This window comes from Scyliorhinus torazame, chromosome 2 (genome assembly GCF_047496885.1).
Source record: "Scyliorhinus torazame isolate Kashiwa2021f chromosome 2, sScyTor2.1, whole genome shotgun sequence".
Classification (NCBI taxonomy): domain Eukaryota; kingdom Metazoa; phylum Chordata; class Chondrichthyes; order Carcharhiniformes; family Scyliorhinidae; genus Scyliorhinus; species Scyliorhinus torazame.
In genome coordinates this window covers 178,392,041-178,419,618 of record NC_092708.1, presented here as the reverse complement: position 1 = coordinate 178,419,618, position 27,578 = coordinate 178,392,041, and the positions used below count along the sequence as shown (strand labels likewise).

At 47.5% G+C, this 27,578-nt stretch overlaps 1 protein-coding gene and 1 long non-coding RNA gene across 5 annotated transcripts in view; one reads left to right on the top strand and one right to left on the bottom strand.

Annotated features, from left to right (window-relative positions):
- Positions 1–27,578, top strand: part of vps8 (VPS8 subunit of CORVET complex) — a 1,010,867-nt gene that overhangs the window by 411,055 nt on the left and 572,234 nt on the right. The window lies entirely within an intron of this gene.
- Positions 1–27,578, bottom strand: part of LOC140393992 (uncharacterized) — a 140,560-nt gene that overhangs the window by 2,308 nt on the left and 110,674 nt on the right. The window contains exons 2-4 of one of the 2 annotated variants that reach the window (XR_011935800.1): positions 6,732–7,568; positions 4,781–5,641; positions 3,511–3,563 (exon numbers count right to left, since the gene is read on the bottom strand). This is a non-coding gene — a long non-coding RNA (uncharacterized lncRNA). The remainder of the gene's footprint in view (positions 1–3,510; positions 3,564–4,780; positions 5,642–6,731; positions 7,569–27,578) is intronic. The other variant, XR_011935799.1, reaches the window with a different exon arrangement.

Here is a 27,578-nt window from a genome sequence, read left to right as displayed (position 1 = left end):
TTTTGTTGACATTGAGGGAGAGATTATTGTCGTCGCACCAGTTCACCAGATTCTCTATCTCATTCCTGTACTCTGTCTTGACATTGTTTGAAATGCGACCTACTACGGTGGCGTCATTAGCAAATTTGAAAATCGTTCCGGGACCGAACCTGGGACCTCGGCACCGTGGTCCCACTGTGCCATCATGCTGCCCCCGCTAATGTGCATCTTGTAGTTGGTACACACTGCAGATGGATTGTTTATTTTGCTGGAAAGTGTTTGTAGTGGTGGTAGAAACGAGGGCTATGGCATTAAACGTTGGACATAATCTTGTTGAGGTGCAAGGTGTTTTGCCTGCTGGCTGGAGAGCCAGCAACAGGCCCATGCTGTTCCTTTTTGAGAAGGCCCACTGAACCACATACCAATTGGGCAGAGGTGAGGCCAACAGCAGACCTTTCCCTGGATTCAAGATGCTGGGGATGGAAGTCTCTCCTACCCAGGGCTGTCGGTGCTCTTGTGCTCAGCAGTGCCACTGGCCAGGCTATGCCTACTTCTGGAAGAACACTGACCGAAGTCCCAAGATCGTGGGGTAACACACGGCCACGTGTACCTAATGTGGGGGAGGGTGCTTTTCGCTGGGTTTGGGGGGGGGGGGTCGTCATCAAGGGCAACGGATAATTCTCAGACTCTCTTCCTTCTCTTACCACCCAACTGATGTTGAGTCTCTTGTGCAGACACCAAGTGCGTTTAATTAGGGGACCGTCGCACAGAAGGTTACAAGCCAGCTGCACAATATTATCTGTCGTGCATAGTGCATGCCAGAATCCCTGCCCGCCACTGGTTTAATATCAGCAGCGGTGGGAAGAGACACATGGTCACAGATGTGTCATTTGAGGGTTCCAATAAGCGGTGGGGTGGGAAGATAAACCATAGTCCTTCCTGCCCGGTACTTAAATTCCGGCAGAGGCAGGCAACTAGTGGGTTTTGGTAAACCACCATATTGCTTAATTGCATCCTCTTCCTGTCACCAAGCTCGCCGCCAGTGAGAGCAAAGGATTTGCCCAATGATTTGGATGCAAATGTGGTGCAGAGATCAGGGTTTCCGGTCGACAGTTGTTCAAATATCATGGGCAGGATTCTCCACAGCCCGACGCCAAAATTGGTATCGGCGATGCGGCGGAGAATGGCTTCCGACGCGGTCGGAGATGCTCCGCCCCTCCAAATCGGCATCATTGGGACGCACACTGCGCAGTCGCAACGGCATTGGGGCGTCACAGCTGGCCCACTCGCGATGCTCCTCACCTGAATGGTTGAGTTCCCGACGGCATGGGCCGCATGTGGTCCCAGCGGTCGGGAACCTGGCGTGCCGGCTGCGGACAGTGTTCAACATCGCCACACTTGGCCGGGATACATTCCGCTGGCCGGTAGGCTTCTGCTAGGGCTGAGGGGAGCGGCCAGGGGGTGGTAAGGTATGCGGTCCAGCACGGTTGGCACCATGTCTCCCAGCATGACCGGTGGGGGTGTGGGCATGCGCAGCTTGTCAGCCCTGTGCATGCGTGGCCCGAGACCCGGCTGTTCTCCACGCGATCCATGGGTGTTCCACACGGCGCCGGTGCTAGCCCCTCACTGGTACCGGAATCGGTGTGGGATTCACGCCAATTTTCTCGCCGTGGAGCACCACGGATTCTCCGGCACTTAGCCGCAGAAACGGAGATTTTAGCCCCAAATGTAGGTTTGCAATGTCATGGAGCTAAGCCCTCACACTGTATCAGAGGAATTTGTGCGTCATTATTTTAAAATAAATGTCAATCTCACTGCAGAGTCCAAATTTAAAGCAATTATACAAACTTTATTTCATAAACTCAGCCTGGCCAATGATAATGACTGGTCTGCTGGACAAAGGACTCTGCAATGTCATTTACATTCTTAATGGTTGAAACATCAACAATTTCAAGAATCCAAATAAAGGAGTATCCTTTGTATCCTTTGTCAAATCCAAAACGTACAGGTGAGAGTCCATAAGACCATAAGACATAGGAGCAGAATTAGGTCACTAGGCCCATCGAGTTCTCTCCGCCATTTAATCATGGCTGATATTTTTCTCGTCCCCATTCTCCTGCCTTCTCCCCATAACCCCTGATCCCCTTATTGATCAAGAACCTATCTATCTCTGTCTTAAAGACACTCAGTGATTTGGCCTCCACAGCCTTCTGCGGCAAAGAGTTCCACAGATTCACCACCCTCTGGCTGAAGAAATTCCTCATCTCTGTTTTAAAGGATCGTCCCTTTAGTCTGAGATTGAGTCCTCTGGTTCTAGTTTTTCCTACAAGTTTAAACATTCGCTCCACGTCCACTCTATCCAGGCCTCGCAGTATCCTGTAAGTTTCAATAAGATACCCCCCATCCTTCCAAACTCCAACGAGTACAGACCCAGAGTCCTCAACCGTTCCTCATATGACATGATCCTTTAGCTGGAAGAACCTATAACATTGCCTTGGTGTACTGCCAGTCCATCTATAATTTTCCATCTCGCAAGCAGGAGATCAGAAAAAAGGTTCTGTCCAGGTTTGAATATCTTTTTTTCTAATTTGAAGTACCCAATTCATTTTTTACCTATTAAGAGACAATTTAGCGTGGCCAATCCACCTGCCCGGAGCATCTTTGGGTTTGTGGGGGTGAGACCCACGCAGACACGGGGAGAATGTGCAGACTCTACAAGGACTCAGGGTTGAATATCTGCCTCTCCCAATCTACTACTGCAACTTCTGTACCAGTGTCTATAAGACTAATATATCTGTACAAGCCTGGCCAATTTAATCACATCTGCAGTAAAAATGAATTATCTTCAACCTGCATTCCTTTGTGAAGGAATACATCATTCGAATTTTGATACTGGATTCTGGACTCCTGTGAAACAATAGTTCGTTATTCTGTAGTATTTCCCCTGTGAATCTTTCTTTCTGGATGCACTCTTTTATTTTTTGAGGCCACATTGCTACCCTCCTTCTGCATTTGTGTTTGCAAAATTAAATTAACCCTCTTGAGTTTAGGCTATCTCAAGTTTGCGGAGTGGTTATTAATAGATATTTGATCACACCAGAACTGAAGGATAGGTTATATGCCATTGATTGTAAAGCGGATATCAAAATCAAAACACCTTTCTGTCTATGGGAAGTGAGAAGAGAAGGTGTTTGGATTAAACCCCTCCTGCCTGTAACTGTACTTTGAGCAGTATGATCCAGGTTGGGTTTTGTTTACACAGTATTGTGCAACATGAAATGGTGTACTCCCAGTCAAAACCTTCAGACCAATATAAGAGGGAGACAAACTGTGATCATTGAATGGGAATACTTGAAGATACATTGGGCGAATTCTCCTTTTCAGAAACAAGATCACGCTTTAAACAAAAAAGTTTCTAAGTGTGGTAGTGAGCGGAAACTGTGGCGAGCTTCTCGTCGCTCGGGCTGGCGAGACTGTCACCGCGATAAAACGTTAATTGGTTCTCTTAACAAGGCCCCATGGGCTTCTCACCGCAAATCATAGTCCCACCGCTGATTCGTCTGGACCACGCTCGTCAGCCCCTGCTAACAAGAGAAAGCAGCACTTAAATTTCACCTGCACAGCCAACCCCACTAGGCTCACAGCATTGCCACCGAGATGACTAGCCCCACGATTCGGGGATGCTGACCTGGGTAGACTACTTGAAGCGGTCGAGGCCAGACGGGATGTCTTGTCCCGACTGAGGTCTCGGAGGGTTAGCCACAGGGCAGCCAGTGCAGCCTGGGAGGAAGTGGCAGCAGCAGTCAACTCGGGGAGCATGACCAGGAGGACCGGCACCCAGTGCGACAAAAGGTCAATGACCTCCACCGGGTCGCTCGGGTGAGTTTGCACTGGACCCCCTCCCCCAAGAGAATATGCCTGGCACCCACCTCTCCCGCCCAGCACTGTCCTGTGCCCTGACCCACCCACGTCCAGCAGTGCCGCCCACGCTGCCCCAAACTCCCTACCCACCCCCCACATCTGGCTATTTCCCCAAGCCCCCTCTCCCAATCCCCCGAGCACCCCTCCAACCCTGCGATGAACTATGCGTGCGGCTAATGTCCCCCTCCGTGTCCCCGCATGAGAAGCTGGCCCACAACTGATGGGAGAGCGCCCAGACAGGCAGCAGGGTGATGGACATCAAAGTCCTCACCCACTGAGTAACTGGCCCTGGAGGTCGCGGGGGTGGCTGAGGTCAGAGCAGTGACCACCATAGAGGTTGCCACATGGCGCAGAGGTGAGGATCCACCCACCCAGATGACCTGTCAAACGTGAGTTGTTAATGCCATACAGACTGACTCATCCCTCCCACTGACAACAGGTCCGTTCTCCCACAGGACCAGCAGCTGACAGCACTGGCCCTTCCGGGATGCCCCCGCCTCCCAAGAGAACACCTCAGAGGAGAGCTCCAAGGATGCCACCGTTATCGTGGCACAGCTGTCATTTCCACCCTTCACATCACAGAGGCACACACTTTGGTGGGCCACAGTAGTGGTCATTTTCTGGGGCACAATTAGGTGAGCACTACACAGTTGCTGATGTACATCAGGTGGAGGCAGGAACGCCCAGAAGAGACAGCAGTCAGAGGTCTGTTGGATCCCAGGACCCAGCTGGGTCCCAGTCAGATGCTGAGCTTCTGAAACGGGTTTGTCCGGAGCTGATACAGACGATCAGGTCCAGCCGTGAGATTCAGAGGAGGTGGCAGCGACATTGCAGCAGGTTCACAGCCGGTTGCAGGAGTCCCAGAGAGCCTGGTGCATACCATCAGCAGCATGAGTGGAGGTGTCCAAGGCATGGATTAGTTAGTTACTGCCATTGCTGAGCACCTCGTCAGCATATCCCAGTTGCTCGGGATGTATCCCAGTCCCAGGTGGACCTTGATGAGGTGCTGCGCAGCATGTCCCAGTCCCAGGTGATCATAGCCGAGGCGCTGCTGAGCATGTCCCAGTCACTGGGTGATGTGTCCCAGTCTCAGATGGGTAATTCCAGAGAGTGGAAGTCCTTCCTCTTGATAAAGGGCACCCCATGAGCTTGTGCCTTGAGGGGGACATGTGTCTCATCAATCACCCCCTGGACCTGGGGCATGCCAGCGATGGTGGTGAATCTCGATGTGCGGGCAACCTGGTGGGCTTGGTCCCAGCTGAAGGTGATGTGTCTGCTGACTAGGCATATAGGGCATCTGTAATGACATGATGCACTTATGTCTGAGATATCACAGATAGTTCCCTCTCGGCACCTGGCCCCGAGGCAAGAACATTCAGGGTGACCGTCAAGTTTACGGCCACCAGATGTGGATGTCCTCCTCCATACCCCCCAGGTTCCAGGTGTTGTATCATCTGGTGCAAATGTTGCATAGTCTTCCTGGCTAGCCAAGGGATCTGGCAGCTCCTCGAAGGGCAGATGCTGACTGTATATGCATGGCCAGATGTGGCGGGTCCTTCGCACCTGCTCTTCAGCCTGTTGGGTGGCCAGCTCTACAAACTGGGCTCTGCTCATCTGGGACAAACACTTGTCATGCAGAGTCCTCCCGGGCATGCCTGTGCCTGCAGCTTCAGTGTGTCCACAAGGCAGCTGCAGCCAGATAGAAAGCAAGCATTCTGGGCTGTACTCTGAAAGTCATTCTCTGCATAGGGGAGAAGAGAATACATGTCAGCAAGATGAGTATTCCCATGCGCATCCTATTCCAATAGGCTACATGGTGACCATGAGTTGAACCTCAGCCCCACCATCTGCTTGTCCCCCTCCCCCGGCCAACCCATCCCACCCCTTGATGTTGCCCTCGGTACGTTTCCTTGCACACTGCACCCCTGACTCCATTGGTGAGTGTCATGGGGGAGGGTCTAAGATCACCACCCAGCCCTGTCGACGGCTACTGGTGGCTGCTGTAACCCATGTCAGTGATAGGCACTGCGGCCCTTGTTCTGTTCCCTTGGTGGGCTCTACTGTGGGTCTCCTCACTGGGTGGACTGTGTGTTATCCTGCCAGCAGGATGGCATTGGGTAGTGCGGTGGAGAGGGTCACAATGTGCCACCAAACACCTCCATGCTTAGAGGCTTATGTGTGGACAGGTCCTACAGATGGGGGTGAGGCAGGGAAGTGTGCGTCTGCTTGGAGCCTAACTACACTGTGATGTGGGTCCTGGGTGCGACACACAGGTCGTGACAACCTGATGGGAGGCAGGATGGCTAGGAACAGGGGCACGATGGGAAGGCAGGGCTTGGAGTCAGCTGGTGGTCCTGAGGAAGGGCTGTTTGATAGTGTGACTAGTGAGGCCTTTGCCAGGGAGGGTGCATATATCCATTGTTTGGGGTGAACTCTGCACTTCCCCTGCAGTGGGGCTGCGCTTCTGATGAGTGCACTGAGAAGGGCAGCACCTGGTGTGCCATTAATACAGATTGGCCGCGCCCATCCTGTTGATGGGTCAGCTGGCATCTGAAGGTTTCCAGAGAGGTGGCCTGAGTGGGCTCCCAAGTGACCAGAGGCTCAGTAAACAGTCAGCATAGTGAGCAGCCAGGAGCCTGTACCTTGTACACAAAGGTAGATTTGAAAGAAATACTGCAGAAATGGCGATCCATGTCCGGCCACCCAATCCCGAGGGGACACTCCAAATCCACTGCACTGTCACCAGGTTGATCACCGCTACTCCTCACGGCCTTAGCAACCACCCATCAGCAAGTGCGACAATTTTTAATGATTTTACAAATTTTGCTCACCTCTCTCTCCCTTGGCGTCCAGTCTCCATTTTTAAATACTTGTAGTAAACCATGCCTGTGTGATTTTCACCTGACAGTGGTGGAGCATCCGAAAGGTCCAGAGAATACTGGGTTGAACCCGGTAATCATATGTTAATGCATGCAAATGCTGGTTTTGTATGTCTTTGTGGGGCGCAAATCGCGTTTTTGTCACCAACGGGGCCCCAGGGCATGGTGTTCAGTCTGGCCCCGGCTGCGAATCTTGTTTTACAATGGACATCCGATTTTCCGCCTGATCATGATCCACCTTTCTATGAGGCGGAGAATCCATCCCATTAACTGACGAGGTGTACACAAGGCTGTTCATCCAAGTTAATAAGAGTAGAAAACGCAGCGAGTGTGAATTCAGCAATTAAAATTATTCACCAACAACTTTCTCTCACCAGTTTTCTCGAACAAGTAATGAGTATAAAATTGTACTTCTAGGCAGTTTATCTCCTCCATAAAAAGGCAATTTTACACAGCGAGCATCTGATATCTGGAACACACTGCCTGAAAGTGTTGTGGAGGCAGGGTCAATTGAGAGAGAATTGGATTATTGGAAAAGGAAGAATGTGCTGGGCTACAAGGAAGCAGCAAGGGAGTAGCACCAGATGAGTTGCTCTTACAAAGAGCAAGTATGGAGATGATGGGTCGAATGGTCTCCTGAGTTGCAACCATCCTTTGATTCTAATCATCTCAATCTTACAAAGGACTTTCTTATCTCTTTGTGCAGTTTTGTTCAGTCTGCTTGGAAGTCTTCTCAGTATACCGCACTTTCCCTGCTGCTGCTCAATATTAAACCTTTGTTGACAGCTCCTGAAATAGAACATATTTGAGTAGAGGTTAGTGAACTTCCAACTTGAACCTTCTACTGCTGTTCCTCCATAGCCACCCGCTCTTGCTCACTTGTAATGTGTGAATCACCAGTTGAAAACCCAACTATCTCTTTTACTGGCCTCACCAAAGTGTGAATATTATTCTGATGTGGTGGCTGGTAAGTGCCGTGACAACCAAATCCCACAAGGAAACTTGGCCAGCTTTCACATTGGTTTTCATTTTGTATTTTATAATAATAAGAAAAGTATGCTGAAGTCAGGAGTCAAAAAGTCCAAGAACACTTTTGGAGATTTTCAATAGTAAATTGAAACATTTCTTAACAAATGAAACCTAAACTTAAACACACAAGACTACATTTGCACAGTTAAAATTAACCTTAATAACATTTCCCCAAAAAATCTTCCTTTGGTTAGATTTACAAACAAACACCCCCTTCAGGCAGTAGTCCCTAAAGATATTTAATCTGTCAGCAAATTTACTAGAAGATATCCTCTGTTGCTACAGGGAAGGTATGCCACAGAGCTTCTCTCCTTCTCTCACTCCCCTGTGGAAATCCAAGGGTTTAAGCAAAACAGACACTTCTATGGGGTGGCCGAAAACTGCTTCACTTCTACTTTCATAGTTCTGTCCCTGCACAGCATTCTCTTCAGGATCTTACGTGGCCACTTCCCTAGCATAGTTCACAACCTCTCTTTCAATATGTTTTCCCTCTTTCATCTTTATTGTTCGCAGCAGCTCTCTGAACTTAACTGACCTCAGAATATAAAGATATTTCATGTTCTTTATTGCCCCCATTTAATAATATTTTCCAACGTAGGACCATTTAAAAGTTGTAAAGACTTTTAGTTCCCTTTGAAAGTTAAGAACTAAAATCCAGTTCCTCACTTATCTCCTGATGCAAATTTCTTCCCATTTGTGTTTACTTGTAGCACATCTTAACTTGGCCATCTCCACTTCAAATACATGCTTTTACACCTAGCCCCTTTGATGCTTTAAATATAGCAGCCCAACTATTGTCAGATTAATTAAATTAGTCACACACAGAGACACGCCCACACAGCCCCCACAATCCTGCTCAACAGAATACCACAGAAATATTGAGAAAATAATATTTTCTTCTGCACATTATCTGAGCTGGTGGATAGTGTGCAGGAGACCTGTAACGGTGTTCCCTCGCAACTATTGGAATTATTAATCATGACCTCCATCAATTCTTGCTGAATGCTTGAAGGCCCATTTGGAGGTACGATCATTTAGCTTTATTTCTGATCATGAGCTGAAAGTGGGCTTCAAGTTTTCTGCTGAAAAACTAAGAGAGGCAAATCAGTTAATGAAGATTTCTTTCTAGAACATTTCGGCCATCATAATGGGATTTTGTAGAACTTCACAATTCTGGTAGTCATACAGCTGGAAGAAAACACAAAGAAATACTCCTTGTTCTGCCCCATTACAAAGTTTTATTACATTCAGTTCTCATCTTAAAGCTGACAGCTATTGTTGATGGAAGGTGAATATTATGGGGTTGCGCCTTATTTGGTCAGTGCCAATTTGTGAAAATAACATAGAACTATGATCAGAAGAGCAGAGTTGATGACTTTAGAAGATAAGTTTACCCAAAAAATGAAAAACACAATATGTTTTGCAGGATGTCAACCATCGTTCCAATGCCTTGAACTACGCGATATTGAAACAGTTAAAAAACACCAATGAATTGACAAATCCTATGACTTCTCCCAGTGTGAATCTGTATCAGTCAAGATTACGGTCAATGGGCAGCACGATAGTGCAGTGGGTAGCACTGTTGCCTCATGGCGCCGAGGTCCCAGGTTCGACCCCGGCTCTGGGTCACTGTCTCTGTGGAGTTTGCACATTCTCCTCGTGTTTGCGTAGGTTTCGCCCCCACAAGGTAGGTGGATTGGCCATGCTAAATTGCCCCTTAATTGGAAAAAATGAATTGGGTACTCTAAATTTATTTTTAAAAAGACTACTGCCAATATCAGAGGGAGAAGCATTGAAGTCTGGATGTTATTTTGGTGTCATATTGAAAATAATCAACATGTCTCCACATGGTGCAAAGTTCTTAAGTAATGTCTGTAGTCTTTTCCAGCTGTATTCAATGACCTGTGAACATTTGACCTTCATTTAGTTAATAGTAAATCCATAATTGTAGTAGGTGTGAGGAAGAGTTTAAAAAATAAAGGGTTAAGGGGTCTCTATTTAAGATGGAGATGATGAGGAATTTCTTCTCTGAGGGCTAATTAGTCTTTGGAATTCTCTTCCAGAGAACAGTGAAGGCTGTGTTATTGAATATATTCAAGGCTGAGTTAGACAGATTTTTGATCGATAAGGGTTGAGGGTAATGGGCACACAGGTGGTGTGGGGGAGACAGAGAAGTGGAGTTCAGGCCACAGTCAGATTAGCCATATGGTCTTATTGAATGGCACAGCAAGCTGCAGAGGACAAATGGCCAATTGCTCCCATTTCTTATGATCTTGATTAACTATTTTGTCCGGATTTGCTTCATTCTTTACATCAACATATTTTCCTTCTACTACCCTTGTATATCAAATTCACTTTTTCTGTGCCACTACCCTGAACAGCTTAGCAAGTTTATCCGGTGAAAATCTTAACTATTGAGACCAGGATAGTTTCCAGGTTAATTCTTGAAAATATGATTTTATCCCGGGTTTTGTTCATTGAGCTCCACATGCCATTGGACTAAAACATGAGTTTGAGATCCTGTTACTTTTGGAAATGCAAGCATGTGGAGTCATGTGTGACCCAGCTTAGTTGTGTAGCTCCTGTGGTCAAAGGTTCTCTGGGATTGAGTACGTTTTTGGATGAAAAAAAGGTGAAGAGGCAGGTCCCACAACGTTAGGCTGGCTAGGTGGGCTTATTCAGAGTATATGGTAATGTATTATAATAGGGTTTCTGTCATAGTATGGTGAGAACCTCATTATGTGACTGGTGGGGAGTGGGGACATTCGAGCAGGGAATGCTGTTTTGGGACTCCTCTATTCTCCATCACCTACCTCCATTCATGCCCAATACCCCTGAGCTTGGTAGAGTTTTGTTCGCTAATGGTTTCTGTGGTGATATACATCACTGTAAGTACACAAATGGTTAATGTACATACGCTACACCTAGCTAGACACTAGAGGGAGCACCAGAGACATGACACACAGACATTCAACCAATAGGTCAGTAAGATAGGACACGACCAATGGGCATTCACGATACACACAGAGGTGACACTACCACAGGGGGGCATTACACCAACCCATATATAAGGACACAGCACACGTGATCTTCCTCTTTCCAGTGGAGACTCTCAGTGAGTACACAGGGTTGATTTGAAACACATCACACCCACCACGTGGATTAGAGCAGACTGGTTTGTCAATCTGAGTAGCTATAGAAGGATTAACAGTAGAGTCGAATCCAAGAAGGAGAATTGTTAATAGTTTAATAAATGTATTAAAGCTATCTCCAAGTCTGAACCTTCCTTTGTCAGAGTGCACATCAAGGAATCAGCTTATGCTACATCAAGAGCATAACAAGACAGTTTTGAGGGATTTGGGGCAAAGACACATGGATGAGATTGTAGCACTGATCAGCCATGATCTATTCTCTGAAGGGGCTGAATGGCCTCCTGTATCTCTGTATGTAGCCAAAAGGAAATTGATTAAAAGAACATGATTCTTCTCCACTATTCAACAAGATCATAGTTAATCTTTAACACAACTCTACTTTGCCATCCTATGCCATATTCTTTGATGTGCTAAGTGCCAAATGGTCCATTAATCTCAGCCTTGAATATACTCAATGACTGGCATCCACAGCACTCTAGAATTCCAAAGATGTGCGACTCTCAGTCAGAAATTTCACCTAATCCTAATCCTATGTGGCCAACACATTATCTTGAGATAATGTTCCTTCTTTATAGATTCTTCAGCTAGGGACAATGGCCTTTCAGTCTCTACACTAACTTGCCTTTTCAGTGAATAATGGCCATGATGATAGACCATCAACAACTGGCACTATTTTTCTTCAAGAGGTTGACTTGCGAACAGCTTATTTACCACATATTCTCAGTATCTTGTAATTAGCATTTGGAGTTCTTGTTAAGTGTGTGTGCTTTTAATCAATATTCTTGCAAGGGAGGAGAGAGAGTGCTGTAAAGTTCTAAGAATGCCACAGAAAAGTGAGCGGGATAATAACAAGTCAGCACAGGGAACTGTGCAATGCACCATGCATTGACACTAATTTATTGTGCTTAAAGCATTTCCATACTGTTTAGAAATGGAAAAACACCATCTGTCATGTTCAGTGGGAACCTGGATTCCAATGTTGCATTTGAGAAACTGTGCTTGTTTCTATTTTTAACGTGTGATCTGGACAGGATAAGAGCATCTGGAAGTGTGCCATGGCGCTTCTGCAAAACATTGCTTGGGTAGAGTTGGGAAATAAGTAAAATTTGTGGATTTTTATAATTAAAGGATGCTTCTGCCTCAATAATCCCAGTCTGAGGGTGGAATGGGCTGCTCGTTGTATTGCTATTACTTCAAATACTACGTCCTGAGCTGGAGCTGGCACAAGTCCGAATGTTGTTGCCTTTCGCAGATGGTGGCTAAAAGAATGGCTCCGTCCACAAATGCTCTTTTTCATGAGTTTCTGAGATATTGCCACCAACTAAATTACCAGTGACATATTAAGTTTGCTTCCATGGCATAAAAATTTAATCTTTGATCAAAACTGCACAAAAATCACTTGGGATTTTGCTCTATAATTTTGAAGGTATTAGAATATTGTAGGTCTCCACATCCTAACCTATATAAGAAAAGTTATTTTAAGGTGCTTCTATTGATAATTAATGTGGTATACTCCCCAGTAAATACTTTGGTATACTCCTGAGAAAATACTTTGCAGAAAGGTAGCATAGTGGTTAGCACAGTTGCTTCACAGCTCCAGGGTCCCAGGTTCGATTCCCGGCTTGGGTCACTGTCTGTGCGGAGTCTGCACGTTCTCCCCGTGTCTGCGTGGGTTTCCTCCGGGTGCTCCGGTTTCCTCCCACAGTCCAAAGATGTGCAGGTTAGGTAGATTGTCCATGCAAAATTCCCCTTAGTGTCCTAAAAGGTTAGGTGGATTAAGGGGATTAAGTAGGGTGCTCCTTCCAAGGGGCGGTGCAGATTCAATGGGTCGAATGGCCTGCTTCCGCACTGTAAATTCTATGAAATTTCAGACCAGAAAACGTGAAACACGTGTCTAAATTACACATCAATTCTTCATATCTTTCAGAGACACCATAAAATCAGATTATGGACGTGATCGTACTGCTCGTTGCGCCTGACTTGGTGATGCAACGAGGTTGTTAAGTCTTGCGAGAGGCCTCTCACGAGATTTACAACGCCTGGTCCGCCTCGCGGGATCTAACGACATCTTGCGAGGCATCATAATCTGCATCTCGCCTTCACTGGGCGGGATCCAGATTTGTATATTTAAATACACAGTTAAGCTCACCTAAATATGTTTGCGCCACAGTCTCCCTCGGCGCGGGATCAAACACCCGTACCACGGAAACCTCGCTGTGGTAACATTTAGTACTCGTGCACACAAACGTGGACCATGCATTACGGCACCTGGGGGGGGGGGGTCTCCCAGGAGATCGGGGTGGGGGGGACATCGGGGGAGCTGGTGCTCTGGAGTGTTTCGGCAATACCCACCTGAGACTGGCCATGCTCTGGAGTGCCTCGACAATGCCCACCTGAGAGTGAGACATAGGATAAAAGCAAATGACTGCGTATGTTGGAATCTGAAACAAAAGAGAAAATGCTGGAAAATCTCAGCAGGTCTGGCAGCATCTGTAGGGAGAGAAAAGAGCTAATGTTTTGAGTCAATAGAGTTATTGGACTCAAACCGTTAGCTCTTTTCTCTCCCTCCAGATGCTGCCAGACCTGCTGAGATTTTCCAGCATTTTCTCTTTCGTTTGAGAGTGAGACATGCTCTGGAGTGCCTCGGCAATGCCCACCTGAGACTGGGCCATGCTCTGGAGTGCCTCGGAAAGGTTCACTTGGAACTGGGACTTGACCCCAAGCAACTTGGACATGCTGCCGAGGTCCTCAGCCATGGCCGTCACTGACTGAGCAACGCCTTGGTCACCTCCACTCATGCTGCCAACGTCGTGCACCAGGTTCTCCACTGCATTCTCCACCCTAGCAGTGTTGGCCTCGGTGCCTTGCATTGCTGGTGCCATCTCCTGTGCCCGTAGCCTTTGGGACCTGCTGGAATGCCGCTGACATCCCCTCTGAATCTCACTGCTGCACCTTATCAGCTGAAGCAACTCCTGGTAAACCTGATCCAAAGGATCAGCATCTGACTGTGAACCAGCTGGTGTACATCAGCAACTGTGTGGTGCTCACCAGAATGTGCCCCAGAAGCCTGTCTGCTGCTTTTGCCCACAGAGGTGTGTGTCTCTGTGCTGGTGAAGGGTGGGAATAACAGCTGTGCCCCGAATATGATGGTCTCCTCGGAGTACCCCTCCGAGGTGTTCTCTTGGGAGGCGTGGTGGGGAGTGCTTGCGCCACTCCGGATGGGCCGGAACCATCGAATGGAGATTCTATGGGAGAATGGATCATTCTGCTTGGCATTAACAACTTACGTGTGGCAGGTCATCTGGATGGGGGTAGTGGATCCTCATCTCTGTGTTGGACGCCAATCTTGACGGCGGTGACCGATCTGCCTCGGCCACCCCTGCAACCTCCAGCGCCCGTTCCTTGAAAGGGGTAAGGGTTCTGATGTCCGCCACCCCACCACCCTCTCCCGTCTGTTGTTCGCCAACTTCTCCTGCGGAGACACAGAGAGGGCATTGTGAGCCCCACCTGTCGTGCATTGCAGAGGGGTGAATGAATGAATGAATTTATAATCTTTAGTGTCACAAGTAGGCTGACATTAACACTGCAATAAAGTTACTGTGAAAAGCCCCTAGTCGCCACATTCCGGCGCCTATTCGGGTACACGGGGGGAAAATTCAGAATTCTCAGCTGGTAAGGGAATTGCACCCACGCTGCTGGCCTTTTTCTGTGTTGTACCCTCAATAACGACGCTTAGAGAGTAAAACAGTAAAGAAGGCTTTAATAAGCTAAGAACTAGCCTGGTGCCGAGACGGGTGCTTACTGGGTGCCGCCCACAAGGCGGCCCCTTATATACGGCTCCCAGGTGGGTGGAGCCAGAGGCGGAGTCCCCCAGGGTTCCAAGCCCGGTCTTAAAGGGGACATCACCTTACATGATAAGGGTACAGTAATACAGTAATCGTTCATCACATTCTGCATCACAAACCAGCTGTCTAGCCCACTGAGCTAAACTAGGTGGGGAAGGGGGCAGGCGTGAGTAGAACTGCTAGACACGGATGGGCGGGGGAACGGTATGGTGCTGGGCAGGGGTGGCGCCGGGCACGTGTTTGTCGGGGAGGGGGGGGCAGTGCCAACTTACCCGTGCGGGCCAGTGGAGGTCGTTGATCTTCTTATGGCACTGAGTGCTGGTCCTCCTGGTGATGCTCCCCGAGCTGAAGGCCGCTGCCACTGCCTCCTATTGAAGATTGGTGAGGAAGAATTTCATTCCTCAGAAGTCTCTTAGTCTACGGAATTCTCTATCCCAGAAAGCATTGGATATGCATTGAATCTATTCAAGGCGGAGTTCGACAGATTGTTGATCTACAAGATGTCTGAGCTATAAGGAGAAGCTGTTTAGGCTGGGACATTTTTCCCTGAAATGTATGAGGCTTAGGGGTGATCTCATAGGGGTCTATAAAATAATGAGGGGCATAGATAAGGTAGATAGTCAACATCTTTTTCCAAAGGTAAAATAGTCTAGAACTAGAGGGCATGGGTTTAAGGTAAGAGGGGAGAGATACAAAAGACACCAGAGGGGAAATTTCTTCACACAGAGGGTGGTGAGCATCTGGAACGAGTTACCAGATGCAGTGGTCGAGGTGGGTGCCACTTTTTCCTTTTAAAAATCAGTTAGACAGTTACATGGGCAGGGTGGGTATAGAGGGATATGGGCCTAATGTTGGCAAATGGGACTAGCTTAGTGACAGAAACTGGACGGCATGGACAAACTGGGCCGAAGGGCCTGTTTCCATGCTGTAAACATCTAAGAGTCTACAAGAGAGTCGGGGTTTAGCGGTGGCAGGCAAGAAAATGGAGTTGATGCCGAGTTGGGTATTAAGGAGCCTGAGTAAAACTGGAATCAATGGGAAAGGCTTTCACTGGTTGGAGTCACACCTGGCACAAAGGAAGATGGTTGTGGTTGGAGGTCAATCATATCAGCTCCAGGTCATCAGTGCAGGAGTTCCTGAGGGTCCTAGGCCGTACAAAGTTCAGCTGCTTCATCAATGATCTTCTTTCCATTATAAGGTCAGAAGAAGGGATGATCGCTAATGACTGCACAATGTTCAGCACCATTCACGATTCCTCAGATACTGAGGCAGCACGGTAGCATAGTGGTAGCACTGTTGCTTCACAGCTCCAAGTCTGCACGTTCTCCCCGTTTCTGTGGGTTTCCTCCCACAGTCCAGAGATGTGCAGGTTAGGTGGATTGGCCATGATAAATTACCCTTAGTCTCCAAAAAGGTTGGGTGGAGTTACTGGGTTACGGGGATAGGGTGGAGGCATGTGCTCAGGTGGGGTGCTCTTACCGAGGGCCGGTGCAGACGCGGTGGGCCGAATGGCCTCCTTCTGCACTTAAGTTCTATGAAAAATGTTTATGGAGCTGTTCATGTCCAAATGCTGCACGATCTGGACAGAATACAGGTTTTGGCTGGCAAGTGGTAAATAACAATCTCTCACAATTGTCAGGCAATGACCATCTCCAACAATAGAGGATTTAACCTTCGCCTGTTGACATTCAATGGCATTACCATCGCTGAATGCCCCACTATCAATATCCTGGGGGTTACCACTGACCAGAAACTGAACTCGACCAGCTATATAAATACTGTAGCCAAAAAGACAGGCCAGAAGCTAGGAATCCTTTGGTGAGGAACTCGTCTCCTGACTTCCCAAAGCCTGTCCACCACCTACAAGGCACAAGTCTGGAGTGTGCTGGAATATTCCACACTATTAGGCAGCAAGGTTACACAGTGGTTAGCACTGTTGCTCTGGGACCCAGGTTCGATTCCTGGCTTGGGTCACTGTCTGTGTGGAGTCTGCACGTACTCCCCGTGTCTGCGTGGGTTTCCATGAGTGCTCTGGTTTCCTCCTACAAGTCCCGAAAGACGTGCTGCTAGGTAACTTGGACATTCTTTTTTTTATTATTTATTGTTATTATTACCTTCCAAATCCACAACCATTACCATCCAGGCGGACAACAGCAGCAGGCACTTGAGACCACCACCACCTGGAGGTTCCCCTTCAAACCACTCGCCACCCTGACTTGGAAATATCTCACCGTTCCTTCACTGTCTCTGGGGCAAATCCTGGAGTTCCCTCCCTGACAGCGCTGTGGATATACCTACACCACATGAACTGCAGCGTTTCACGAAGGCAATTCGTCACCTTCTCAAGGGCAATTAGGGATGGACACGAAATATTGGCCTCGTCAGCGATGCCCACATCCTTTAAAAGGAATTTCAAAAAAAGAAAATCAGGAAAGGCACAGGGCTGGTAAATACTAAATTCAGAAGTAATGATAATGAAATGGCATAAATGTTAGATATAATGGCCGGGATTCTCCGATCCCGCGACAGGTCGGCGAATCCGGGGGGGGGGGGGGGGGGGGCGTGAGAATCCCGCCACGCCGACTGGAGAATCGGCGCCAATCGCGCCGGTGCGGGCGCTGGTTGGGGCCCGTTAAAAAGCGGCCTCCTGGCGATTCTCCGCGCTTGACATGCCGAGTTCCGCCGAGCCCCACCAGCGTCATTTACACATGGCCCTACCCGGCAAGACCTTGGGGTTCTGGCTGCGGGGGCCGTCATGGTGGGAGGCGGGGGGAGCTGACTCTGGGGGGGTGGGCCTCCACGGTGGCCAGGCCTGCGATCGGGGACAACCGATCGGCGGGCAGGCTTATTCGGGGAGGGGGGGCCTATGTTCCTCCGCGCCGGGCCCCTGTCGGGCTCCGCCGTTTTGCCCATGGCCCGGCGCCGAGACGGCCGTGGCGCATGCATGCGCGGACCCGCGCCGGCCGTGGCGGGCCGGCTTTCAGCGCCGGAGCAGCGCACAGCACTCCAGTGCCGTTCTAGCCCCCTAGGAAGGGGTGAATGCCTGGGCCTGGAGGCCCATTGACGCTGGCATCGCTCGTGCCGGTTTTGACCCCGGCGTCAACACTTGGCCGGGATTTCGGAGAATCCCAGCCAATTAGTGTATATTATTTACTGGGAACTATAATAGGATGCTTAAGACATTAGAAGAGAAAATCGAAAAGGAATTCCAGACTTGAGGGAAAGCAGGAGATAACATGGTTTGAATGCATTGTAAGGTAGGGTAAAGTTGCCATGGCCCCTGATGACCATGAGCTGCTTTCCCCTTTGAAAGGAAGAGCTGACTGGTGGTGATTTAACCTGAGGATCACCACATCTCAGGTGAGGGGTTAAGAAGGCGGAGCCTTCATGAATAATCTCAGCCGGTACAGGAATTGAACCTGGCCTCGCTCTGCATTACAAACTAACTATGTAGCCAAGTGAGCTAAACTGGCCCCCGACATGAATGCATTGTATCCACTCAATAAAAGTAGAACGGAAGTGATAAGAGTGGCACCATTACAAAACTCAGTAGAAAAGGGAATCTACGATCTAGAAGCCGAGAATTTCTGATTTCAAACAGTACGGTTTGACCAGTTTTATTAAATTATTTGAAAAGGTAATAGAGGAGCAAGGGTATTAGTGTATTTTATGTTCATGCATTTTCGAAAAACCTTCAGTGTGATGCCAGACGGTAGGCTTTTGACTAAAACCAGAGCATGCATTGTCCAGGGACAAATAACATGGATAGAATGCTGTCTATAAAGCAGAATATAGAGAGTAAGGCTTTCTGCTGGAAGAAATAGGAAGTGGTATTCCACCGGGATCAGTGCTGGGAACATGCTTAATCTTTGACATAAATTACTTGGATTGGGGAATTGGAAATCTAATAACAAAATTTGTTTGCAACATCAAATTGGGTTTAGTTAATAAAGAGGAGGATCGTGAGAAAATACAAGAAAACATGAACAACTTGTAGAATGGTCATATAAATGGCAACATTTAGAAAAAAAGTATTTTATTGAAGTTTTAACATTTTTTACAGTCGTTGCATCAAAACAGAGGAAAAAGAGAAAAAAAGCCATAGGTATCAATGCAAAATAGGTACATCACTACAACAACATAGGAACAAATAAGACCAAATGAGTTGGGGACAGAATCCCCAACGTGTTTGTCCCACCAATGCTAGATTTGTCGCACCAAGCAGAATACAGTCAACAACACCGGACCGCATCATTCCCACAGCTTTAGACAAATTAAAAATCCTGAGAACCCCAGAGCTCTGGGGGAATTACACTGACACCCACAATGCAATCAAACTCCCTGCCAGGCCCGGGACAGAACAGACAACCGTCATATAGCTACAAGACAGTAAGGAGAGGACTGAGTACCACAAGTCCAAGGAAATCTCGTGTCTCAGACCGCAAACCTCAAATCCAGGGTCTCCCATAGAAAATTAAGAAAAGATGAAGGAGTAAGAAACAAGCAGATAAGAAGACCCTACTACATATCATACCCTCCGGATCGCTGGTCCAAGGGATGAACAGGCGACCGGACTATCAAACAATGATACATCCCCCCCCAGGGGAACAAGAACAGCCAGAGGGCTTACGACCAAGAAGGTTCTCAACAGATCCCAGAAAGAGAGGGGGAACCTTGCCCCAGGGAGAAGGGGGGTTTTCAGGGCACCCCCAGAAAGAGGGCAGGGGGCTTGGAGGGAGGGCAACCCCCCCCCCCCCCCCACCCCTCAGCACAAGGGAACCCAACCCGACCACCAGGCCCACTCAGAAAAAAGGGGTAGGGATACCACAACACCACCTACCAAAAAGGCCTACTCATTTAACCATGGCTCCAAGACCTGCCAGAACAATGTGACGGCCTCTTTAAAAAAACCTGCAGTTAGAATGAAAAGCTGCTCAAAAGAGGAAATGCTTCAGCGTTAATGGATCTTTGTAAAGCTGTATAATTAAACAACGGTAGCCATCCTTTGAAACTACCTGGACCTGTCAAGCAAGAGACTTTTAAAAGTCTGTGAAATTGAATGTAAACAATGCAGTTCAAAGCTTATAGGCTTTGAGGCACGCACATAGGCTTGATAAAGGGCAATGAAATTGGCTGTGGGAAAAAACGTTTTCCACCACATTAAAGGGAATACTTTTACCTGCATCGCACAGATCTTTCATTTTATCATGCTGACAGACAGTTTAAAGGTTTTAAGGTTGTAGATGGGAAGGCCAACCAAATGACCACCATCCCAGGAAAGAACTCTGATCTGAGCCCTTCCAGTCCAATACAATATCCCCCTGACCCCCACCTTCCCTACAGGAGCTTGCTCCACACCCTGGAGACAAGTGTAGGGGAGGTAGTCACCCCCTTGCTCTCCGTCTGAGTGCAAGATGCCAGCATGGCACTACCAAGGGGCGAGGCCTAAAGGACAGGGATTGAGGGGGATAGTGGAAGAGGGTGATTGAGGTGGGGGGAATGATGGAAGGAGACATTTGTGGGGCGGGGTGGAGGGTGGTTCTGGAGCAGGTCTCTTGCCAATAATTCAGGCGGAGAGGAGACCGTGCCAGCAATTTGATGGGTCTGCCACAGTATTCAAAGATCGGGGCACCATTTAAAAGCGGTGCGCCGATCTCTGAGGGGTGAGACCTGTCAGTGGGATTAAGCATCAACCCACTTAAGGTCAATGTAAAGCCCAACCATTTAAAAAGCTTTCTGAGTGCCAGGGAATGGCATGTCAGCTTCACTCCGAGCGCCAGTGTTTTCCTGCTGGCGGCAGCACTTAGTCTTCAAAAGGGAGAATCGTGCCACTAGGCTCCGGCCGTGGGGAGGTGACTCGACCAATACGGCCACCTCCAACCCCCCCACGACTGACCACTGGAACAGGACAGCACAGGACCAGCTTTTGGAAGACCACTTCAATCCCAGGCCGAGAAGACAGGATGAGGTGTGCCCCATTGAATTAAATTTACTCAGCTTTCTGGTTGGGAATTCTTAAACATGGCACCCAATTCTCAAACTCAGCTGGGAACTTCTCCATCACCTCACTTTGGAGACCGGACTCAGCAGCACTCTGCTCCTGTTCCCCTTTTCTCTCTCTTGACTCCATCAGAATCGACAACAGGCCATGTAGCAGGAACTCCCACCAGTGGCAGTGCTCTCTATCACAAGAACCCTCTTGTGCGCAGCTCTTGTAATCAGGCGGTGACGACCCATACTTCAGAGCCAAAATTTTGAGCCAAAACAGCGTCTTCGTTGGGCAGCACGGTAGCACAGTGGTTAGCACTGTGGCTTCACATCGACAGGGTCCCAGGTTTGATTCCCTGCTGGGTCACTGTCTGTGCGGAGTCTGCACGTTCTCCCCGTGTCTGCGTGCATTTCCTCCAGGTGCTCCGGTTTCCTCCCACAGTCCCATACGGAAGAGGAATCTGACTGTATACCAGAATGTTATTACCGTAAAAATGATGTCTTAATGAGAAAATGGAGACCTTTACATATGCAGGCGGATGAAAAGTGGGCAGAAGTTCATCAAGTAGTATTGCCGGTAGGGTATAGAAAGGAAGTGTTGCGAGTAGCATTTGAGGTACCAGTAGCAAGTCATTTGGGAATAAGGAAAACTCAAGCTAAGGTACAAAAACATAAAAGATGTAGTTAAATTTTGTCGATAATGTCCCACATGTCAAGTGATAGGGAAACCTCAAGCAGTGATAAAACCAGCACTCTTAATACCCATTCCAGCATTTGAGGAACCTTTTACAAGGGTCTTAATTGATTGCGTGGGACCGCTTCCTAAGACGAAAAGTGGGAATCAATATTTTTTGACTATAATGGATGTGTCTACGAGGTTTCCAGAGACCATTCCAGTGCGCAATATTACAGCTAAAAAGATTGTGGAGTAGCTACTTAAATTCTTTACTATATATGGACTGCCCACAGAAATACAATCGGATCAAGGATCAAATTTTACCTCCAGGTTATTCAAAGAAGTTATGGATAGCTAAGGAATTAAAACAATTTAAATCAACTGCGTGCCATCCAGAATCGGAGGGAGCATTAGAAAGGTGGCATCAGACGTTAAAGACCAGGTTGAGGGCTTATTGTCAAGATTACCCAGAAGATTGCGATAACAGAATTCCATTCGTACTGTTTGCAATTAGGGATACACCTAATGAGTCAACCAAGTTCAGTCCTTTTGAACTAATTTTGGGTCGTGAGCTAAGAGGACCACTTAAATTGATTAAGGAAAAATTGGTGAGTGAGCAGTCTGAAAGTACATTATTGGATTCCCAGTCAAATTTTAGTGAACGATTAAAAAGAGCAGGTGAATTGGCTGGACAACATTTAAAAGTTGCACAAATATGATGAAATGGGTGCGGACAAGAAAGCAAAAGTTTGTAGTTTTGCCAGTGGAGATAAAGTTTAGTAATGTTACCAGTGCAAGGTGAACCTTTAAAAGCAATGTTTTTTGGACCTTATCAAATTGAAAAGAAATTAAGTGAGGTGAATTATGTGGTAAGAACACCGGACAGAAGGACAACTCACCGTGTGTGTCATGTGAATATGCTTAAAAGGTACTTTGAAAGGAAAGGAGAGCAAAAGGAGGAGATTTTAGTGATTCTAACTCAACGTTAAGAACCAAATCCAGATGACTCTGAATTTGACATTCCTCAAATTAAATTGGAAAATGAGGATGTTCTTAAAAATTGGGATAAATTGTTGAGTTACCTTCCAGTGGAAAAACAAACTGACTTGAAAGAGTTATTAATATCACATGGGCAACTTTGTGGAGATAATTTGGGAAGTACTAAAATGGCTATACATGATGTATATGTGGGAAATACTGTTCCAATTAAACAACATCCATATAGACTTAACCCTTTAAAATTGGTTAACAAAGAAATTGAAAGTATACTTAAAAATGGCATAATTGAAGTGGGTTGCAGCCAGTGGAGCTCACCCATAGTGATGGTACCGAAACCGGATGGTATCCAACGATTGTGTGTGGATTATAGAAAGGTTAATGCAATTACAAGGATAGACTCTCTTCCTATCCCACGCTTGGAAGACTGCATTGAGAAGGTGGGACAATCAGCTTTTATTTCCAAACTGGATTTACTTAAAAGTTACTGGCAGGTACCTTTATCCGAAAAGGCGAAGGAGATTTCTGCTTTTGTGACTCCAGATGGTATATACCAATTCAAGAGTTCAGTTCGCCCTCCCTGCAAAAAAACTTGCAAAATGTTGAGCTAAAATACTATTAAAATATTTAAAACTTTTTAAAAGTTGAGTTTAGCTAACTTGTGAATTTCGCTTACTGAAATACCAGGCATTAAAATTTGACTTAAATTACATACAAGTGTGAAAGGTACAAAAAATAAACGCATTAATATAGAAATATTTTTATTGTCATAGCTGTCAGCCAGCTGAATTTGATTAATACAATATACTCTTGACAATAGCCTGAGGTCCTATTCCCAGCCACATAGTCAACTGTCAACACTGAAAGTTTAACAATAACAAACTTCCTTCAACTTTGTTTCAGTAATTGGAAAAAATTGGGGAGCTGCTTCTTCACTTCCCACACTGGTTATTTCAAAGATTTCAGAACTGACTCAGTGTAAAATTAAGAAATTGTGTGAGCCTCAGAGTGCAATCTGTAATGATATGTAGACTGACATGAACAAAGAACAAAGAACAAAGAAATGTACAGCACAGGAACAGGCCCTTCGGCCCTCCAAGCCCGTGCCGACCATACTGCCCGACTAAACTACAATCTTCTACACTTCCTGGGTCCGTATCCTTCTATTCCCATCCTATTCATATATTTGTCAAGATGCCCCTTAAATGTCCCTATCGTCCCTGCCTCCACTACCTCCTCCGGTAGTGAGTTCCAGGCACCCACTACCCTCTGCGTAAAAAACTTGCCTCGTACATCTACTCTAAACTTTGCCCCTCTCACCTTAAACCTATGCCCCCTAGTAATTGACCCCTCTACCCTGGGGAAAAGCCTCTGACTATCCACTCTGTCTATGCCCCTCATAATTTTGTATACCTCTATCAGGTCGCCCCTCAACCTCCTTCGTTCCAGTGAGAACAAACCGAGTTTATTCAATCGCTCCTCATAGCTTATGCCCTCCATACCAGGCAACATTCTGGTAAATCTCTTCTGCACCCTCTCTAAAGCCTCCACATCCTTCTGGTAGTGTGGCGACCAGAATTGAACACTATACTCCAAGTGTGGCCTAACTAAGGTTCTATACAGCTGCAACATGACTTGCCAATTCTTATACTCAATGCCCCGGCCAATGAAGGCAAGCATGCCGTATGCCTTCTTGACTACCTTCTCCACCTGTGTAGCCCCTTTCAGTGATCTGTGGACCTGTACTCCTAGATCTCTTTGACTTTCAATACTCTTGAGGGTTCTACCATTCACCGTATATTCCCTACCTGCATTAGCCCTTCCAAAATGCATTACCTCACATTTGTCCAGGTTAAACTCCATCTGCCATATCTCCGCCCAAGTCTCCAGACAATCTAAATCCTGCTGTATCCTCAGACAGTCCTCATCGCTATCCGCAATTCCACCAACCTTTGTGTCGTCTGCAAACTTACTAATCAGACCAGTTACATTTTCCTCCAAATCATTTATATATACTACAAAGAGCAAAGGTCCCAGCACTGATCCCTGTGGAACACCACTGGTCACAGCCCTCCAATTAGAAAAGCATCCCTCCATTGCTACCCTCTGCCTTCTATGGCCTAGCCAGTTCTGTATCCACCTTGCCAGTTCACCCCTGATCCCGTGTGACTTCACCTTTTGTACTAGTCTACCATGAGGGACCTTGTCAAAGGCCTTACTGAAGTCCATATAGACAACATCTACTGCCCTACCTGCATCAATCATCTTAGTGACCTCCTCGAAAAACTCTATCAAGTTAGTGAGACACGACCTCCCCTTCACAAAACCGTGCTGCCTCTCACTAATACGTCCATTTGCTTCCAAATGGGAGTAGATCCTGTCTCGAAGAATTCTCTCCAGTAATTTCCCTACCACTGAAGTAAGGCTCACCGGCCTGTAGTTCCCGGGATTATCCCTGCCACCCTTCTTAAACAGAGGAACAACATTGGCTATTCTCCAGTCCTCCGGGACATCCCCTGAAGACAGCGAGGATCCAAAGATTTCCGTCAAGGCCTCAGCAATTTCCTCTCCAGCCTCCTTCAGTATTCTGGGGTAGATCCCATCCGGCCCTGGGGACTTATCTACCTTAATATTTTTTAAGACACCCAACACCTCGTCTTTTTGGATCACAATGTGACCCAGGCTATCTACACCCCCTTCTCCAGACTCAACATCTACCAATTCCTTCTCTTTGGTGAATACTGATGCAAAGTATTCATTTAGTACCTCGCCCATTTCCTCTGGCTCCACACATAGATTCCCTTGCCTATCCTTCAGTGGGCCAACCCTTTCCCTGGCTACCCTCTTGCTTTTTATGTAAGTGTAAAAAGCCTTGGGATTTTCCTTAACCCTATTTGCCAATGACTTTTCAAATGAAAATGAAACTAAGGGGTTAATCAGAACACCCGGCTGTTGCACAACCACTAGGGGGCACTACACAACTCATATATAAAACCAGACACAAACTAGACCGTCCCTCTCACTCTGTAGGATTCGCATCAGAATAGTTTAGATCTCAGGCTGGGTCACCACATGTGGCCTAGATCCCAGTTGTACAGTTAGTCATCACCATTGAGTTACCAGAGTTAGATCAGCAGAGTGTCGAACTCATTTATTTAGTTGTTGTTACTGATTAAATCCTTTCAACTTTTCCTTTTGGGCAGCACGGTAGCATGGTGGTTAGCACAATTGCTTCACAGCTCCAGGGTCCCAGGTTCGATTCCGGCTTGGGTCACTGTCTGTGCGGAGTCTGCACATCCTCCCCGTGTGAGCGTGGGTTTCCTCCGGGTGCTCCGGTTTCCTCCCACAGTCCAAAGATGTGCAGGTTAGGTGGATTGGCCATGATAAATTGCCCTTAGTGTCCAAAATTGCCCTTAGTGTTGGGTGGGGTTACTGGGTTATGAGGATAGGGTGGAGGTGTTGACCTTGGGTAGGGTGCTCTTTCCAAGAGCCGGTGCAGACTCGATGGGCCGAATGGCCTCCTTCTGCACTGTAAATTCTATGATAATCTATGAAACTTACTTCAAGGACTGGAGTGTCTTTCAACATCGTCTATCGTCAGTAGCAACTTATGTTTTTTTTTTAATAATATTTTTATTGAGGTATTTGAAAATTTTTATAACATTAACAAAAACAATAACATCCACATGACAAAATGAACATTCCCCCCCCCCCACCCCCCAGCCCAATCTTCACACACCTCAACCAAACAACAACAATCCACCCCCCCACTCCTTGGAATATTGCATCTGCTGATATTTTAATTTTCCCCGAGAAAGTCGACGAACGGCTGCCACCTCTGGGAGAACCCTAACATTGACCCTCTGAAGGCGAACTTTATTTTCTCGAGACTGAGAAACCCAGCCATGTCACTAACCCAGGTCTCTACACTTGAGGGCTCCGAGTCCCTCCACATTAATAAGATCCGTCTCCAGGCTACCGAGGAGGCAAAAGCCAGAACGTAGGCCTCTTTCGTCCCCTGAACTCCCGGACCTTCCGACACTCCAAAGATCGCTACCTCCGGACTCGGCACCAGCCATGTTTTTAACCTTAGCAAAACCCTACCAAAACCCTCTAAGCTTCGGGCATGCCCAAAACATGCAGCCATGATTTGCTGGGCTTCCCGCGCACCTCGCACACCTATCCTCTACCCCGAAAAACATCCTAGCCACTGTCATGTGTGCCCGGTGGACTACCTTAAATTGTATCAGGCTGATCCTTGCACACGATGAGGAGGTATTAACCCTGCTTAGGGCATCTTTCCATAGAGCCTCCTCTATTTCTCCACCTAGCTCGTCCTCCCACTTGCCCATAAGCTCCTCCACCGGAGTTTCCTCCGTCTCCGAAAGCTCCTGGTAAATATCCGATACCTTCCCCTCCCCCACCCAGGTACTGGAAACTACTCTATCCTGTATCCCCGTGGCGGCAGCAGCGGAAAGGCCGGCACCTGCTTTCTCAGGAAGTCTCGCACCTGCAAATACCTAAACCTATTTCCTGCTGGCAATTTAAATTTATCCTCCAAAGCTTTCAAGCTGGGAAAGCTCCCGTCTATAAATAGATCCCCCATCCTTCTGATTCCTGCCCCCTGCCACCTCCGGAACCCACCATCTAGCCTACCTGGTACAAACCTGTGGTTGTTATAAATTGGGGTCCAAATCGATGCTCCCTCCACTCTCTTATATCTCCTCCATTGCCCCCAGATCCTCAGAGCCGCCACTACCACCGGACTTGTGGAGTATCGGGCCAGCGAGAATGGCAGAGGTGCCGTTACCAATGCTCCCAGACTGGTGTCTTTCCCTGACGCCGCCTCCATCCGCTCCCATGCCGACCCCTCCCCCACTACCCACTTCCTAATCATCGCTATATTAGCCGCCCAGTAGTAATTGCAGAAGTTCGGCAGCGCCAATCCACCCTCACCCCGACTGCACTCTAGCAACACTTTCTTCACTCGTGGGGTTTTGCTCGCCCACACAAAGCCCGAAATTATCTTATTCACCCGCTTGAAAAAGGCCTTGGGGATGAAGATGCGGAGGCACCGAAAGACAAATAGAAATCTGGAGAGGACCGTCACCTT